This window comes from Macaca nemestrina, chromosome 10 (assembly GCF_043159975.1).
Source record: "Macaca nemestrina isolate mMacNem1 chromosome 10, mMacNem.hap1, whole genome shotgun sequence".
Classification (NCBI taxonomy): domain Eukaryota; kingdom Metazoa; phylum Chordata; class Mammalia; order Primates; family Cercopithecidae; genus Macaca; species Macaca nemestrina.
Window position 1 is genome coordinate 14363193 of NC_092134.1, and position 20159 is coordinate 14383351.

General features: G+C 42.7%; 1 long non-coding RNA gene across 1 annotated transcript; it reads left to right on the forward strand.

Moving 5' to 3' along the window:
* Positions 1 to 3020: 3020 nt before the first annotated feature.
* On the forward strand, positions 3021 to 19478 carry LOC112428795 (uncharacterized). The gene is made up of 3 exons (XR_003020846.2): positions 3021 to 3172; positions 3516 to 3597; positions 19258 to 19478. It is a non-coding gene; the product is annotated as an uncharacterized lncRNA (long non-coding RNA).
* The last annotated feature ends 681 nt before the right edge of the window (positions 19479 to 20159 follow it).

The window sequence follows — 20159 nt, forward strand, 5'->3', positions numbered from 1 at the left end:
ATCTGGATTCATCCTACTTCCAAAAACCACAGGGGGATTTTCTGAGGATCTTTCCAGAAATGACATACACATGCATTTCAAATGCCCCCATACTGCAGTGTTTAGCATGATCTGGTGATAGAGAGAAAGAGCTGTCCAGGGCAAAACCAACAAACTCGAGCCTTAGATTTTAGCAGTCTTACCTGCCAAAGGCTGAGGCTTTTTGAGGAAACTCACAGATCACAAGGAAGAAAAACCTATTCTGTTTGAGTTGCCCTGGAAAGCAGTCAAGGCTGCCTTTCCCTGTGGTGCCCCCAGTTCAGAGTAGGAAGCCAGGCTGTCCATGCAGATTACTACCCCCTGTGTCTGGGCCTGACCACTGGAAGATAAAGTCCCCAGGAACCATCTCTGCCTAACCTGACCTACTTAGATGTGACAAGCGTGATGCGGTTGGGAGTGGAGCTAATGGAGACGGACAAGAAGGCAGGTCTGGGGTGGCCCAAGGGAGGTGAGCTCACAGGACTTGGCTCAAAACACTCCTGGGGAAGGTCTCTCTAGAGGAGAAGGATCTGTTAAATCTGACCACATCAGCACCCTGCTTAAAACTTTTCAGTGATATCTTTGTGCGCTCATGAAATGATCTAAACTCCGTAACGTGGACTTCAAGACCTGACCACGTGATGCTTCTTTCTCCATCCTTCCTCCTGACCACTGTCTTTGAGTGAAACTCAACTGTCTTTAGTTCCAAAATGGCAACATGTTTCCCCTTAACCCAGGGCCTTTGCACAGACTGCTTTCTTGGACTAAAATATGTTCTCCCCTTATTCTCATGTGGCTTATCCTATTGGATCTTCAAGGTTGCAGCTTAAACATCACTTATTCCAATGACATTTCCCAAAAGCACAAGTCCGTGTCCCTTCTATGTGTTCCCATGGCCCATTGCACTCACACTATAGTCACGCACATTGTTTTGGAACAATTTGCCCATTTATTTACCAGTATTTCCCACTAGACTGTGAGCTACATGGCCTCTGCCTTGAGCCCCATAGTCTCATAATCCATTGCTTACTCGATGTCTTCATCTGTATGTCCGTTGACTTGATGGACTTAACATATCCAATACTGAACTCCTGATGCTCTTACCAAATCCATCCCTCTGTAGTCTTTCCTATGTCAGCAAATGGCAACTCTATCCAATGAATTGCTCAGGCCAAAAATCCTGCAGTTATTCTCAATGCCTCTTTTTTCATTATCTCCCACACCTTATCCATCAGCAACTCACATTTCAAAATATTCCCAGAATCTGGCTGCTTCCTGATACCTGGTGTTGCTACCCAGATCGAAGCCACCGTGCCCCCTCACTCAGGTTAATGCAACAAGCTTCTAAGCCATCTCCTGATCTACCCTTGCTTCCCTACATTCTATTTATTTTCCCCCTTTGAATTTTATTTTATTTATTTTGGGTCTCACTCTGTTGTCCAGCCTAAAGTGCAATGGCATAATCATAGCTCACTGCAGCCTCAAACTCCTGGGCTCAAGCAATCCTCTCACTTCAGCCTCCTGAGAAGTTAGGACTACAGACACTTGCCACCACACCTAATTTTTAAATTTTTTGTAGAGATGGGGGGGTCTTTCTATGTTGGTTTCCCAGGGTGGTCTTGAGCCCCTGGGCTCAATATTTTATTTTTATTTTAGATTCGGGGGCACATGTGATGGTTTGTTACATAAATACATGGTTTAATGGTGAGGTTTGGGTTTCCAGTATACTCATCATTCAAACAGCGAACACTATATGCAATAGGTAGTGTTTTAAATCCTCACCATCCTCCCCCTTTTGGAGTCCCCAGTGTCTGTTCTTTCAATCTATATATCTCTGTGTACTCACTGCTTAGTTCCCACTTATAAGTGAGAACATGCGGTACTTGATTTTCTGTTTCTGAGCTATTGAATAATGGCCTCCAGCTCCATCCATGTTGCTGCGAAAGACCTCATTTCATTCTTTTTTATGGCTGCATAGTATCACCATGGTGTATATGTACCACATTTTCTTTATCCAAGCATCCATTGATAGACACTTAGGTTGATTCTGTGACTTTACTATTGTGAATACTGCTGTGATAAATATATGAGTGCAGGTGTCTTGTTTATATAATGATTTCTTTTCCTTTGGATAAACATCCAGTAGCAGAATTGCTGGGTTGAAGTCAGTTCCCATCACTTCTCTACTCATGGCACCCTCAATCTTACTCATGATATAAACCAAATCCCTCCTATGGCCAACATGTCCCTGCCTGAGCTGACCCAGCTACCTTCTGTCCTTGCTACCTTCTGACCCAGCTACTTTCTGTCTTTCTCCCCCATACTCCCCTTCCCTCATTCCAATCCAGCCACTTCCACCTCCCTGTTGCCTCTGGAACATGCCAAGCATACTCCTGCCTTAGAGCCTCTGTACCTGCAATTTCTTCTGCCTGGAATGCTCTTCCTCCAAAAAGCCACAGCATTCCTTCTCCCTTTTCTATCAGGTCTCTGCTCAAATCCCACTTTATAAGTGAGGACTCCCCAGCTGCCCTGTGTAAAGTGTTAGTCCTCCAGCCCTTCCTCCCCTTCCTCCTCCATCCTCCCTTACTCTCTTTTATTTTTCTCCATGACACAGATCATCACCTGACTTATATATTCCATGTGTATCTATTTGTTGTTTATATTTCATCTCCCCCTACTAGAATGTAAGCCCCCTGAGGGCAGGGTCTTCTGGTCTTTCACTGATGTAACTCCAGTGAATAGAATCATCCAACCACACTGCTGATTGAAAGACTTCGACTCTTGGGAACACGACCCATTGATGGGCATAGACAACCCCAATGCCACAAAAATGCTATTAGAAATAATTAAGTAATGGAGAGCCAGGCTCAAGCGAAAGAACACCCCAAAGGGTCAAAAGTAAAACCAAAAGAACTAAATATTATGTGGGTGAACTCCAACTGAGACCAGGGCAACCCAGGAGAGTCCAGACACCGAACACAAGCTCCAAGAGGCTGAGGGCTGGAGTTCCAATGTCACTATGGCAACAGGGGACATGGATTTGGGGCTCTGCAAAGAGGGAAACCAAATGTGAGACTGTTGCATAAAGTGGGGTCTCTCAAAGGGAACAGAAGCAGAAAGGTTTCCCACCAGCACAGATAAGTCTGGGCTCTTGGTGGGTGTTTCAGTCTGGGTTTCCCCAAAGCAGACTCTGAAACAAAGATTTGGATTCAGCTAGTTTATTCAGGAGGTGATCCCAGGAAGCATAGTGAGGAAATAGGGGAAGAAAGAGAGGAAAAGAGAAAAAAGTCAGTAATGGGTTCATAATAAGCAAGTCACTGTCGTGGGCAATTGAGGTTCAGTCCTGCTGGGGACTTCTGGGAGACTGTGTAGAACTCACTTAGGAATCATTCCACCTCAGGTGGGGGATGGCACATTTATCCACAAACTCTCATCCCCCAAATGTTGAGTGTTGCTCTGAGGGTATCAACTTCCCTTGTGTTTCCACACTGTACCAGAACTCAGCCAGAAAAGCTCCTGTGAAACCCAAGATAGCTCCTACACAGAGAAGCAGAAGCAAGCACCTAAGGTAGGCTGAAGGTAAGCCATCAGACACACCCTGGGAAACATTGCAGCTTAAAAACAAAAACAACAACAACAAAAAAACCCCAAAAAACTCCCAGCCTGGGCAACATAGTGAGACCCCATCTCTATAGAAAATAAAATTAGCTGGGTATGGTGGTGCATGCCTGTTGTCCTAGTTACTCAGGGGGCTTAGGTGGGAGGATCACTTGAGCCCAGGAGTTTGAAGACACAGTGAGCTATGATTGCACCACTATACTCCAGCCTGAGCAACAGAGCAAGACCTTGTCTCTTAAAAAAAAAAAAAGTCTTAAAGGGATACAGCTTGGGGCATTACTACAATGGGGAAAAAAGTCTCCTGTAAGAAATTGGAACCCCAAGCATGCACATATCATGGCATGTGGGTGATTTTTATACTCCCCACATGATATAGAAATCCTCAGACAAGAAATTAACATAAATATATAGCTCTTGAGGCTCAGTAGGAAGAAAAGCAATGACACTTTGTAAAGATTGAATTCATTACCAGGAAAGTCTACTGGGGCCTCCACCTACCACACTGAGTTTATGGACAATGAAGCCAGATCAGTGGAAATGACCAGCAGAAGCAGCAGCCCTAACTCCCAGCACAGAGGTGCTCCCATGTGGAGACAACAGAGAGGAAAACGATCAGCTCGCCAAGGACAATGTCATGAGGAAATGTCCTCTTCTCCCCATCCTCCTTCCCACTTTAACATAGCGGAAAAGAAGCAGGAAAGTGTGTGGAAAGTGTGTGGGAAGCAGGAAGAGAGCAGGCCAGACCAACCTTGCCAGCCCAGCCAATGCTGGAGAACTGAAAGGGGGAACTTGGAAGTGAATATAAAACTGAAGTTTAAAAATGGACCGGATTGTAAAATTGGGACCCTTGTGCATGGTTGGTGGGAATATAAAATGGTACAACCACTGTGGAAAACAGTACGGTAGTTCCTACAAAAAAGAGTTATATCTGCAATCCCACTTCTGGGCATGTTCCCAAAAGAAGCGAAAGAAGGATCTCAAGCTATTTGTACACCCATATTCACAGCAGCATTATTCACAATAGCTAATATATGGAAGCAACCCGAGAGTCCATCAATTGATGAATGGATAGGCATAATGTGGAATGTATACATATTTGACTATTATTTAGCCTTAAAAAAAGAAAGAGTCAGGTGCAGTGGCTCATGCTGCAATCCCAGCACTTTGGGAGGCTGAGGCAGGAAGATTGCTGGAGCCAGGAGTTCAAAACCAATATAGGCAATGTGGCAACACCCCATCTCTGCAAAAAAATGTTAAAAATAGCCAGGCATGGTGGCGTGTATCTGTGGTCCCAGCTACTTGGGAAGCTGTGGCAGGAGGATCACGTGAGCTCAGGAGGTTGAGACTGCAGTGAGCTGCGATCACACCATTGCACTCAAGCATGGGCAAAAGGGCAAGACTTCTGTCTCAAAAAAAAAAAAAAAAAAAAAAGAAGGAAAATGAAAGAAAAGAAAAGAAATTCTGACACATGCTACAATATGGATGAGCCTTGAGAACATTATGCTGAGTGAAATAAGGCAGTCACAAAAAGACAAATAGTTCATGATTTCACTTACCTATGAAGTGCTGAGAATGGTCAAATTCACAAAGACAGAAAATAGAATGAAGGTTACCAGGGATTTGGGGAGAAAGGGAGTAGGGAGTTATTTAATGAGCACAGAGTCAGTTTTGCATGATGAATAGGGTTCTTGAGATGGATGGTAGTGATATTTGGACAGTGATATGTGCTTAATCCCACAGAACTGTACACTTAAAAATAGTTAAGATAAATTTTATGTTACATTTTAATACAATAAAAAATAGAAAAACATGGACCAGTAACTAGGCTATTTTAACAGCCCATGGAGATGGAAAAGTTATGGGATCTAATTGACTTACCAGGTAGCAAGAAGGCCAGATGAGGGTGGGAAGTATAACAGAGACTGTCCTTGTGGTAATTATTGGGTAAAATACAAGAATTTCATGGTTTTTTTCCTCAATTATACAGGCTACAGTGGCAATTTCTGAGATCTTTTCCAAATCGGATACATTTCCCCATCTCTATGTCTAGTGTTTACCCTCATGCATGCATGTGTGGGCACACGTGCATGCACACACACACACACAGAGCTGAGGAAGGCCTTTAAGGCTGGCAACATTCAACACACAGTGCCACTTTTGTTGGTAGAACACAGGGCATTTTAACAAGAATATTTCTGGCTCTGCTGAGAAGGAGAGTATCAGTAACCATCACAGTTACAAAATTTCACACTTCTATTCCAGTTTGTTTCAGGAGGCTTAGAACACTTGGCATACTTTCAGTCACGGGTGTGTGCACACACACTCCCCACCCATGGGAGGAATTGAAATTTTGAGATGCTCCTGACCAAGTCTAACACAGTGTAATAAGATCCCAGAACATCTGTCAGGCGATTACATGGTGCTGTCTCCATCATTCATGTACTGTGTCACGCACCTGTTCCACGATGCTGAGACAACAGCTCCCCTCAAGGCTTTCTCTGTAGCTCGTGGCATATTGAGCTGCCATATTGGTTCTTTAGGCTTCATTCACAGAGATTCCTTCTTCTCTTTACCTTGACTTGGGTTCCTCAGCTTCTAGGGAAGCATAGAGACATTGGCAAGAGCCCCGGAAAGACATTTTCGAATGAAAGTGAGTTATGGTCATGATTCCACATCTTATAACACACCTTTTCCTCTTTACCAGACAACAGCACAATGGCCCTCTTAATTCATGTGCTGGAAAAATGTGCCGATCCTCTTCACTTTCCAGCATGGGAAAGAGAGATGGAAATGGGTTAAACTGGGGCTCTCTCTCACAAACCATGTTCCTCCCACTCTGGGGCCTATGCAAGGGCTGCTCCCACTGCCTGGAACACACCCACCTATGCTCTGTTTCTTATTTAATCAATTCCGGCATCTCCTTTAGATCTCAGCACCCAAGTCACTTTCCCACTCTACAACAGATGTCTTTATAAGCTTCTCTTACAGGAGCAAGTCCCTGTGTCCTTCACATTTTGTTCACTTTATAACAATTCACCATTTTTTAGAGAAACTGAATACAATCTACCTTTTTACCCAGACTCTAATTTCTCCCATCCAAGTACTAACCAGGCCCAGTCCTGCTTAGCTTCCAAGATTAGATGAGATCGGGCACATTCAGGGCGGTATGGTTGTAGGCAAGACGCTAATTTCTCTGAGAGCAAAGACTGTCTAATTTTGCTCACCAATATATCCCCAGAATTATATGTGCCTGGTACACAGTAGGTACGCAATATATATTTTAATGAATAAATCAACTAATCCTGTTTTGCTGAGAAATGCAAACACATTCAGTAAATGTTTGTTTGAATAAGTTAACCAGCATATTTAAAACTGACAATAAGTACCTACCTAATAATAGTATCTACTTAATAAGGTTATTAGAAGAATTACATTTGTTAATACAAATAGCTTTTAAACAGTGACTGGCATATAATGAACACAGATAAACATTAGTTCATTTTATTATTGATATCTTGTGCCCATAATAGGAAGATGTTTTGAATTGTTATCTAAAGTGGGCTTTCTTTTCCGTATTTTCTGGTAATCCAGCGCTTCTTTCAGCCTGAGCAACATTTTTCAGATGTGGCGACTGAGGCTCAAAGAGACCCTAAGCTGCACAGACAGGAAATGGCAGAGCTTCAATTCCAGTTTACATCTCTCAAGCTCCAAAACGCTATTGTTTAATCTACTTTTTCTCAAACCATCTGGCAATGGTCAAATAAATAGACTAAAACAATTTCAACATTATCATTTTGAAAGATCAACTTTTTGAGGGTAGGGGGGTTGGAGAAAGGCACCTAAAAAGAAGGTATTATTTTACTCAGTAATCACCCCCATTACAAAAGTACCTACAATGCCTGGCGCGGTGGCTCATGCCTGTAATCCCAGCACTTTGGCCTTAGGCAAGTAGATCACGAATCAGGAGTTTGAGACCAACCTCGCCGATATGATGAAACTCTGTCTCTAATAAAAATACAAAAATTAGCCAGGCGTGGTGGCAGGCGCCTGTAGTCCCAGCTACTATGGAGGCTGAGGCAGGAGAATCGCTTGAACCCTAGAGGTGGAGGTTGCGGTGAGCCGAGATTGCGCCACCGCACTCCAGCCTCAGTGACAGAGTGAGACTCCGTCTCAAAACAAAAAGAAAAAGAAAAAAGAAAAGAAAGTGCCTATAATGATAATAATCCCATGCCTAGCTAAGAAATAAATCTCCTTTTCTTTTTATTATAACAAGGACAATGGTGTGTACTGATGCAGTATTGGAAACAATTATCTCTATACCTGGTCTGGGCTGTAGCTCACCAAGAAGTTGCTGCCTCAGCCAATATTACTTACAGAGGGTGATTTTTTTGTGGTTGTTTTGTTTTTAGTCTCATAAAGTATATTTTAACAGTGAATAGGAGACCTTATTGGAAAAATCGATTACATATTTCCATTTTAATGTAAACATTTAGTGTCCGACGCTTTGCCTCACTATCCCATTAGCATTTGAATGCCAAGAACTATTCCAGAAATTTATTTCAAAGCCCTTTTTTTTTTCCAGGCAGGGAGAGCAAGTAGAACAAAACAGTCACCCCAGCTGATAGTTGACTAAACACAATCATCATGATGAAAGGTTGCTGGGGGGTAAACTTTTGGTGAAAAAATGAAAATATATGATCGCTTTAAATTCATCTTCTCCTCCAAGGGAGCTGCTAAGGTGCTTATTTGGAATTTTTGGAGAATCTTTTCAGTTCTGATTTGCAAATCTTACACTTCTCCCAAAATGATCATGAATAAATGAAGTGGATTTTACGATGGTCAGTCAAGGCCCTAAATGACCAAATTTTTCTATTCTCTACATTAAGGAATTACCACCCCCCGAGGTTACCAACAAAAGGGCCTTTTGCTGACATCTGTAGGGTTTGAAAGGAAAGTGCTGTTTCAAGTCCAAAGCTAGGTTTCGGTCTTATCTCCGTGGTAAGCTGGTGTCCTGCTTCCAAGGCTGGGGAAGACAGACCATTCTGTTCCGGAGAAATATTCAGCCTGCATGAGCTGCACCACCTCTACCCAGCATGCCAGGTGCAATTGAGGCAATTTAGGCTGAGTGCAAAGTGCTCCATTTCAGGCTGAAATCATGCCAAAGACTCCTTACAAACGCTATATTCAGCACCTCCAATTTCGCATACCCGCCGCACGTTGTCTGCCATTATTACCCTGGATTCCAAAAGCACTTGGCCGCATTAAACAAGAGTCAGGAAGGAAAACAACAGCAAGGAGCTGCTTGAGGACACAAAGTTGGAAAAATGAAGAGGAATGCAGCCAGAGATGTCAACTGAGCTCTGAAAACAGTTGTGGCTTAATGAACACGAGAGGGGTTAGGTTTATCCAAAAACGCAGATTCAACCTGGTAAGAATTTCATCCTCACAGTCTACAGATAGAGGTGTACCTTGGTTCAGCCCTTTTGGGGGGCTGTTTGGCAATATTTATTAAAACTAAAAAATGCATGTGCCCTAGGATCCAGAAATTTCTTTCCTATCCTAGAGAAAAATGTCCATCTATCCTAGAGAAAAATGTAGATGGATGTGCACAATGAGAGCTACACAAAGGTTTTCAACACTGAGTTGCTTGTAATAGCCAAAACATGGGAAATGATCTAATATCCATCTATGGGGAAATAACCACACTGTGAAATACTTTGTAGCAGCAAAGGGACCACGTCCTCTGTCAGATAGATAATAATATCCATGCACAGTTGTCCAGGGGCAGGGATGCTCTAGAAACTCTCCTAAGTGCCTGTCCACAATAAACAGTTTAATCCTTACAACAGTTCTTGGAGAGGTTCCCAAATTATGCTTACAGAACAATTGAGGCACCAAGATGTTAAATAATGTGCCCAAGGTCACATGAGTACACAGGACATTCAAACCCAGGTCATCTAGTTCCAAAAACTATACTATTTTTCAAGGATTTTAACAACATACTTTTGAATTTAAAAAAAGCAAATTTCAATATGATACATACAATGTGATATGATTTACGTTTGTACATACAAAAACACAGGTGAAATAATGCTTATGTTTTCCTTATTTATTTATTATTTGTGATTTTTTAAAATAAAGATGGGGGTCTCACTATGTTGCCCAGGCTGCTCTCAAACTCCAGGCCTCAAGTGATTCTTCCCCTTGGCCTCCCAAAGTGCTGGGATTATAGGTGTGAGCCACTGTACCCAGCCCTACATATTTTCTATGGACACTTTACAACACAGAGAAAGGTGTGGAAGGATACATTCCAGAGGAAGGAGGTGGGAAAGGAACAAAGATTGAGGAGATGGTTAAAAGAGTTCTTATCTGTATAATAAAAAAAAATTTAAATTAAAAAATTTAAAAAATTTAAAAAATTTAAAAATAAATTAAAAAATAAAATCAAAAAATCAAAAAAATAAAAAACAAAAAAATAAAAAATTAAAAGAGCTCTTATCTTTATTTATAATGTTTTAATTTTTTTAAAAATGAAGAATATAGCCATGTGTAACCTGTGTAACTCAAGAATAATTTTTAAAAATTGGTTCAAAAAATCCTTTCTGAATTACTTGCAGAGACACCTAAATGAGCCAGACAGGAAATGTCTAGTGTGGCTTTCATGTGTGCAGCATTCTATAGTTCAGAACCTTTTCCACCAATATTGTTCCAGTCAATCTTTTTTTTTTTTTTTTTTTTTGAGACAGATACATTTGGGAACAAGACAAGCAAAATCCTTGCCCTCGTGGAGTTAGACTCTAGAATGTAAAGATGTAAAGACATGATAAACAATTAAATGAATATGACAAGATGGTATTAATTGGCTCAAACTGAAAGGAGGCTCTCACGAGAACTTCCAGTGAAACAGCAAGTTGAGGAACCCACAGACGAATAAAGATTCAAGTTTTAGTAAGTTTAGGCTCTGGGAATTTTTTTTTCTTTCTTTCTTTCTTTGTTTCTTCTTCTTCCTTCCTTCCTTCCTTCCTTCCTTCCTTCCTTCCTTCCTTCCTTCCTTCCTTCCTTCCTTCCTTCCTTCCCTCCCTCCCTCTCTCCCTCCCTTCTTTCTTTCTTTCTGTCTTTCTGTCTTTCCTTTTTTTTTGTTGGAGTCAGAGTCTCGCTCTGTCACCAAGCTGGAGTGCAGTGGTGTGTCTTGGCTCATTGCAACCTCCGCCTCCTGGGCTCAAGCAATTCTCCCACCTCAGCCCCCCAAGCTGGGACTACAGGTGAGTGCCACCACACCCAGCTAACTTTTTGTATTTTTATTAGAGATGGGGTTTCACCATGTTGCACAGACTGGTCTCGAACTCCTGAGCTCTGGCAATCTGCCCACCTTGGCCTCCCAAAGTGCTAGGATTACAGGCATGAGCCACCAAGCCCAGCCAAGCTCCAGGAGGTTTTCTATAACAATAGTTCTTAACCAAGAACAATTTTGTCCCCTGCTATGATATGAATGTTTGTGCCCCACCCCCCTCAAATTAATATGTTGAACTTTATCCCCAATGTGGTGGTATTAAGAGGTTGGGTCTTTAGGAGGTGATTAGGCTATGAGGGCTCTGCCCTTATAAATGTAATTTGTGTCCTTATGAAAGAAGTTTGAGGGAGTTTGCTTGCTTCTTCTACCAGAGGGAAATGCCTTCTTTGAAGAAGAAAGCCCACCTGTAATGCCGGCACTTTGGGAGGCAGAGTCTGGAGGATTGCTTAAGCCCAGGAGTTCAAGACCAGCCTAGGCAAGAGGGGAAGACCCTGTCTCTGTACAAAGGTTAAAAAATTAGCCAGGCATGGTGTCACACTCATGTAGTCCCAGCTGCTCAGGAAGCTGAGGTGGGAGGATTGCTTGAGCCTGGGAGGTCAAAGCTGCAGTGAACCATGATCATACCACTGCACACCAGCCTGGGCAATAGAGCAGGACCCTGTCTCAAAGGGAGAGAAAGAGAGAGCACTCACCAGACACTAAATCTGCTGGTCCCTTGATCTTGGACTTCCCAGCCTCCCAAATTGTGAGCAATGAATTTCTGCTGTTTATAAATTACCTAATCTAAGGTTATTTTGTTACTGCAGCCCAAGTGGACTAAAACACCTCCTAAAGGATATCAATGACTGAAGACTTTTTTTATTGTAATGACTTGGGTAGGGTGGCTGGTGTTACTAGCATCTGTATAATAGAGGCCAGGGATGCTGCCAACACATCCTACAATGCATAGGACAGACCTGCATGACAAATAATTATCTGGCTTCAAACATAGTTAATGCCATGACTGAGAAACTCTGTTCTATAGGAATAAACCTAATCTATCTGGTAAACCCAGAATCACACATGCATACAATTGCCCATTTACCCTCTCTATGGAGAACCTTATCTAGTGTTCCTTACCTTATTCAATGGCAACCATAACCTTGTAGTTGCTCAAGTTCAAACCTTCAGATCATCTCTACTACTTTCCTAGGGCTCCTATAACAAACTACCACAAACTGGGTTTCTTCGAACAACAGAAATTGTCTCCCTGTTCTGGAGTCGAGCTGTCTGAGATCAAGGGAACGGCAGGACTGGTTACTCCCCAAGTTTCTAAGGGAGAATCTGTTCCACGCGTCTCTCCTAGCTTTTGGTAGCTTCCAGCAATCCTTAGCTTGCAAATGCATCACTCTAGTCTCTGCCTCCCTCTTCAGTTGGCATTCACCCTGTATCTCTGTGCCTCCCCATGGCTGTCTTCTTATGAGGACACCTGCCATACGTATGACTTCACCATAACTAATTACTTCTGCAAAACCTGTATTTTCAAAGAAGGTCACATTCTGAGGTATTGAGGGTTAGGACTTCTATATATATATACATACCATAATACCATCCTTGGCTGGTCTCCTTCCACTCTCTCTCCAGAGGTGAGTAGTCAGAGCATCCTGCTAGCTCTTCTTGCAAGGTATACCCAGGATCTGACCACTTCTCCCCATGTCCACTGCCACCACCCTGGTCTGGTCCTCCATCACCTCTCACCTGGGTCTTTGCAGTGACCACCTCACTGGTCTCTCTGCTCTACAGTCTATACTCCACAGATAGCCAGATGGATCCTGTCCAAACATAAGTCAGATCATGTCACTCCTCCACTCAGAATCCTGCAGTGGTTCCCAGTACATTCAGAAGGAAAGCTAGATCCTCACCTGAGCCTACAATGTCCCACATGAGCTGGTCTCTCTGAACCTCTCTCACCTCCTCTTCTAACCCTCTCTTTCTGCTCTCTAAAAATATTGGCTTCCTTGGACTTCCTCCACTCTGCCAAGCTATCTTTCACCTCAGGACCTTTCCACTTGCTTTTCTCCCCGACTGAAATGCTCTGTTTTAAATCATTTTTTAAATGTTGAATAGATGTAAAGTAGTATTTATGAAATATATACCAGTCTAATGAATAATACTAGAACAAACACCTATGTACTCATAACATTTTAAAAAAATTGACTACTCTTCTCCTGAATATCCACATGAATAACCCCTCAGGTTTCTGATCAGATTCAATATCCAGCACTTGAAGACATTCATGATACATAGCAGGTGCTCTGTGGTCTGGGGACAGAACTTGACCTTGCAGGATTACAGCTGAATGAGTCAGCACATGGAGGGCAGATCTTCCAATGCATTGTGAATGCATATCGACCATGTCCACAAGGCCGAGGAATAAAACCAGAGTGTCAATTTACTAATTTAGAATGAGTACTGCACCTGCTGAGAGAAAAGACTTAGAGTTTTGGTCCAACACTGTGGATATACCACATATGAACCATAATTATTCCTATTCTTATTTTGCATTAATAACTTTACTAAAGTATAATTGACATTTTAAAACTGCACATATTTAATGTATATAATTTGATGAGTTTGGATACAGGGATATACTCTCGATACCATCAGATTCTACTGATGGGGAAGATTAACCAGGGTAAGGCAAAGAGCTTGCTCACAGTCACTCAGCTGGAATCCGATCCCTGGTATCCCAATTTATAAAAATGTTTACTATTTTATCTACTGCTTTCTGGTGATTTCCAAATTCAGGAGACTGGTATATAATATGTGGATTCAAAGGTATCACTTTCCAATAAAACTTTGAAGTGGGTTGGACACTTGGGTCCCCTTGTCAGCATTCTTCTCGGAAAACTGGTACCACTAAAACTCAGTTTCTCCTCAGAAAACTACCAGTTAAGATTGGATCTAGAGCAAGGGGGATGGTCTTTATAGGGCCGCTTGATGCCGTTTGTGTCCACTACACAAATGCACCTGCCAGCCAGAGGATAAGGTTTCGCGCAGAGCCTCATGGCCCATGGCCTCCCATTCCCTGAACACTATTGAACACACCTGGCCATCATCTCCTTTCTCTGTTTCCCAGGCTCATCACTCCCTGCTAACAGCTATTTATAATTCCTTTTAGATATGTCCGTTCATTCAGTCAGGTCTCTATTAAATTTGTAGAGCTGGGAGCCCTTTTGTCTTTTTAAGATTTGTCCTGCCCCGAATCAGAAGTGGGAGGAGGAAGTCCATGGAATAGTTAAGAGCATGAATTTTGGAAACTGACAGATCTAAGTTTGAACCTGTGCTCCACCTGTGTCCTTGAGCAAGTGACTTCATCCATGTGAGCCTCATTGTAAACTGGGGATATAAATAGTTCCTACCTTATAGGTTGTGAGGACAATGTATAGGCCATATTTAGTATAATTCTTGGTACATCAGAAACCTCTCTCTGGTCCACACCCAGAGGGAAAAAAAATCACATTTTCTTATTTTTTCCTTCCTGGAGAGACACCTCATTCTATCCAAAGGAAGATAAGTAGCAAATTGAATTCAACAAGTAACATTTACTAACCACACTGGACCAGAGACATTTGTCATGGAGGCTATCCAGTAAACAACTCCTCCTGAACTGTTGGCACGTGGATCTCCATTTTGGAAACTCTCCCACTGGGAATGGTTGTGGATGAGTGCCCCTTGCCACTATGAAAGCCATAAGCGGTGGGACAGAGACTCAGATTCACTGAACCAGGTGCTCTCTCTATGGGCTCAGAATCTTGAGCAAGTACCTGAAGATGGTTAAAGTCATGAACCACACCATTCCCGCTGCTGGACATTTGCTGGAATTCCTGGTGCTTATTGTCTTGCAAACCTGATTCTTCAGCTTCTCATTCATTCATTTCATGCACCCCCAAATCCTTCCTGCATGTTTTCTTTTAGGTGAAGAAAACCAGAGTGAAATTCCTTTCACTTGCCACCAGGAAGGCTGGCTGATACACCTACTGAGCACAAGACGCTGTGTGTATAGGAACTAAGATAACACCATCAGCCCCTGTGCCCACACTGCCCACAGCCTTGCAGGGAAATTCAGAGCATTCTCATCAGGTGTTTGGTTATATAGAGTCTCCCTCTTTCAACACCCCAAAAAGGCAACATCTGATTAGAACTGAGATAAGAAAGATGGGCAGATAATGACTGAACAACTGATATTTGACTTCCCTGGATACTACAGCCCATTCTAGAGACCAGAGACCATACCCAAGCTTAATCTTATGGGCCTATTTAGAAGTCTGGCTAATTAATGACTGTAAAAGCAGTTTGGACTTTGCAAGCCTTTTATAATGTGCCTCATTTAGATATAATGGGCCCAAGATTGCCTCTGGCATCCTCAAGAAAATTAAAAATCCAGTAGGCAGCAGAATTGCCTCTATGTGATTTTCCTATTACTTTTATTTTTATTATGATTGCAAATAGCAGCATTACTAATGGTACCTCGGATGAGGATGCCTTTCTGGGGAAGGTCTAGCTGATTTCTCGCATCCACAGAATGAGTTATTGGGGTCCTTTAGCCCGCAGCATGCTGGTTCCTTCTGCATGATGTCATTGAACACTGGCCAAATGGACGGGGGAGCTCAAGGGCTCCTGAACACGTGGAATCATTAAGGGAGGGGCCACTACAAAGGGAGACACCATTCATTACACTCCAGTTCTACAACAGAATCCTAGTTGCTATTTCTCTAAACCTTGGCTCTGGACAAGGAGGTGTCTGGCGTGTGTGAGCTGGGCAAGATTTGGTATGCTGGAAATCTGGGTTGGCATGCAGTAGAGAAAGATGGCAACAAATGAACTGGATTGGGGAGGCATGGAATAGCATGATAAAATCTCCAGGCATCTTGTTCTGTCTCATCCGGCACGGGAATCCTCCCTTTGTCCAGCATCCCCACCTGTCAGTCACTTAGTAGCCATCTAGGTCATCAGATCGACTGTCACAGTATTGCAGTGCTTGTGTTCAAGTAACCTTTATTTTACTTAATAATGGCCCCAAAGCACAAGAGCGGTGATGCTAGCAATTTGGATATGCCAAAATGCTTCCTTAATGTAAAAAAGGTGAAAGTTCTCGACTTAATGACGGAAGAAAAAAAAAATCATATGCTGAGGTTGCTAAGATCTACAGTAAGAACGAATCTTCTATCCGTGAAATTGTGAAAAAGGAAAAAGGAATTCATGCGAGTTTTGCTATCGTATCTTAGACAGCAAAAGTCATGGCTACAGTGCGTGATAAGTGCTTAGTTAAGAAGGAAAATGCATTACATTTGTGGGTGGAAGACATGAACAGAAATGTCTTCCAAGGGATGGCAATCAGGTACAGTACTATCTGTGATTTCAGGAATCCACTGGGGGTCTTGGAACATATCCCCCGAGGATAAAGGGGGACTGCTGTATTGTCAGGAATGAAATCTAACCTGCAACACTTCAGCAAGGACAACTGCTGCCACTATGCTACAGACACCTCAGTTTAACTGTTTTAAACACCACCTCTGTTAGGGGTTTCCATTTCGAAGCTGATCAAGGAAAAAGATATGACCAGCAGAGGCAGTAATACACCACAAGCATTATTGAGCAGTGCTTGAATGTGGCTGCATGACAGGTGAAGTCCTCACAGCAGGAGACATCCAGAGGAGAGGAGGGCAAGGGGGCTCCTTGAAGAAAGGGGATCAGACAGCAGGGTTATTTGTCTAGATGATGGGGCTCATTAACACAGTAGGGAGTCTCTGAGTCAGAGAGCTCCAAAGGGCAGCAGTGGCCTGGGGCCTCATAACTACAAGGCCCTTCCTTATCAATGGCTAAGAGCTGAGGTTTTCCAGCATAGCCTCTAAATGACTGGAAATCTGTTTGGGCTATTTCTAAAACAATTGGATGTGCAAAAATTGGAATTTCGTTTCTTGGGCTTTTTACCTAATAGGTCTCAGCCTACAGTGAAAAAATAAACAACTAAGGGCCAATATACAGAGGCCAACTTGGGGTTAATATACAGAGGCCATTTATGGTCATTTATATCACAACTCCCTTGCCATTGCTCCCCCTGAAAAGCTGAGTGTGTCTTCCACCATGCTCACCCCCCAAAAAATGACACCACTTGTATTTACCTACCTGTGCTTCTCACTTTCAGATTGATGTCTTTCATTGGTTAATCAAATTGGTGAGATTAGGTTTGTGGCACATTAAGGGCAGTGGGACCAGCCTGCCCCAGGTGCAAAGAGTGACAGGTGCATGATTAGTAAAAATGCAAAAGGGCTGGCCACGGTGGCTCACGCCTGTAATCCCAGAATTTTGGGAGGCTGAGGTGGAAGGATAGATTGAACCCAGGAGTTCAAGACCAGCTTGGGCAGCATAAGGAGACTCCATCCCTACACATGCTTCAAAAATTAGCCAGGCATGGTGGTGCACACCTGTGGTTCCCAGCTACTCAGGAGGCTGAGGCAGTAGGATCACCTGAGCCTAGGAGGTCAAGGCAGCAGTGACCCATGATCGTGCCACTGCACTTCAGCCTGAGTGACAGAATGGGACCTTGTCTCAAAAAAAAAAAAAGAAAAAAAGAAAAAAAATTTTTAAAGCAATATAATCGTACTGACTACAATCAGTGTGCTTTATATTACTGTCATGAGCCAATAATTCTAAACAAAGTCAATGATAAAATATATCTTCCAGGAGGGGCAAACCGTGCCCACTCTTCTTCCTTGGTAGACCACAGGATTCATTCACATTCCTGTGCCCCGGCTACACAGGAGGAATGTATTTGTCAAGTGGGATAACAACAGAACCTACTGCACAGGGTTATTGTGAAAAAAAATCAATACTGTTAGGACATCAATCCTCCCCAAATTGATATAGACACTGTAATCAGAATGAAAACCCCAGCAAGTTTTTGTTTTAGTGGAAATTTACAAGGTGATTCTGAAATATGTGTGGAAAATCAAAAGCCAAGATTATCACAAAGAAGAACAAAGTCAGATGATTTTCATGACTGGATATCAGGAGTTATAATAAAGCCAGAGTAATTAAAGGAGCACGCTTTGATACAGAAAAAAAAAAAATAGACCAGTGGAACGGCATAAAGAGCTCAGAATCAAACCCCTCACACATAGAGACACTTTATTTTATTTTATTTTTTTTTTGAGGCAGGGTCTTGCTCTGTTGCCCAGGCTAGAGTGCAGTGGTGTGATCGTGGCTCACTGTAGCCTTGACCTCCCAGGCTCAAGTGATGCTCCTGCCTCAGCCTTCCAGGTAGCTGGGACTATAGGTAGATGCCACCAAGCCCAGCTAATTATTTAATTTTTTATAGAGACGGGGGTCTCCTTATGTTGCCTAGGCTGGTCTCAAACCCCTGGCCTCAAATAATCCTCCTACCTTGGCCTCCCAAGGTGCTGGGATTACAGGCATGAGCCACTGTGCCCAACCTAGGGACACTTGATTTATAAAAAAGGTGCCATTGGAGACCGATGGAGAAACAATGGCTTTCTCAATGAAAGGTTTTGGGTCAATTGGCCATCCACATGGGCAAATTTGAATCTTGGTCTCTACCTCATGTTATATACAAAATCAATTCCAGGTGCATTGTAGATCTCCATGTGAACGGAAACACGATGAAACTTCTAGAGACTATATAGAAGTATATCTTGAGCTTGAGGTAGGCAAAGGTATCTTAAACCAGACACAAAGAAACTGGGATAGGTGAAGCTCCATGGTGCAGTTGGCTTAGAATAAGGGGAAATCCACAAATTAGACTTCTCGTCCAAGTCTTATCCCTTAAAGTTTCCCTGCTTTAGAAACATTTTAAATCTCAAAATAGGCTGAAACATTCCAAAGGGGAGGAGAATTTCCCATCATGCTCTTCATGACAGCCTCTATGTCTATGCTGCTTTAATAGAAGTGGTGATTGTCTACTATGTTCCCGGCACTGTGCAAAGCACTTTGCCATTTTTTATTTTAGAGACAGGGTCTTGTTCTGTCACCCTGATTGGAATGCAGTGGCATGATCCCAGCTCACTGCAGTCTCAGCCTCCTGAGGTGAAGTGATCCTCCCACATCAGCCTCCCAAGGAGCTGGGACCATGGGCATGCACCATCACACAGGGCTAATTTTTTACTTTTTTTTTTTGTTGAGACAGGGTCTCCCTATGTTGCCGCAGCGGGTCTTGAACTCCTGTGCTCAAACAATCCTTCCACCTTGGCCTCCCAAAGTGCTGGGATTATAGGCGTGAGCCACCATATCCGGCCACTTTGCCATCTTTTCCTTACTTATCTGTATTTCAGCCAGCAGTTAATGCCTGCAAGTTGGTCACCATGGAAACAACAACACAAGAAACTCTCCCTCCACTACCTCATCCTTTAATATCTGAAATTTTAAATTTACAAAATTAAGATACAAAGAATCAATCATGAAGCTGAAGTTTACGTGAGTGCTTTCTGCTGTTGCGTGTTGCTCAAGGTACAGTAAAACCTTAACATCAGGTTGATGACTGTAACTTTAAAAAGTCTATTTCCATGCATTTTCTTCCTGAATCTCTGTGAAATAGCCATCATCGGCATTGAATTTCCGTTTTCCAAGTGGGTAAACTGAGGCACACAAAAACTGTCTCTAGTGTCTGGAGCCAAGGCTAAAAACATTTTCAGTCATATCCCCCACGAGTGAAAGCACTGGGTGGTCAGTTTGGCAGAGGCCTTCTCAAGTGAGGAATGGGGCTGCTATTTCTAGGTTTACCTCTGTGCAGGTAAATCACTGCAGCAGGAAGACAGATATTCACGTAGCCTTTACTCTAATTATCCGTGTTCAGAAACCCTATTCCTAAGCTGCTCCTTCTGCCTTCAGTTTTTCCCCATTCCACACATCTCACAGCAACACTCCCAGATTCCCCTGTGTATAACCAAGTCTGATATGTTACTTCTTTGCCCCCAAACCCTCCTTTTACTTCTGTTCACTTATTTTTAATACAGCATCTGTAATCAAACACCACCAGAAATGATCTTGGCTCACATTTTGACACCAGCGCTTACCAATGATGTTTTTGGTCTACTTCCTTAACTTCTATGAGTCTCAGTTTTCTCATCTGTAAATTGGGGATAAGTCTAGCATCGATGTGAGGGTGAAGAGGAATATTTTAAGTATAATGACTGAATACATTGGTGGTTTTAAAAGATAGAATGGAACTCTTGAT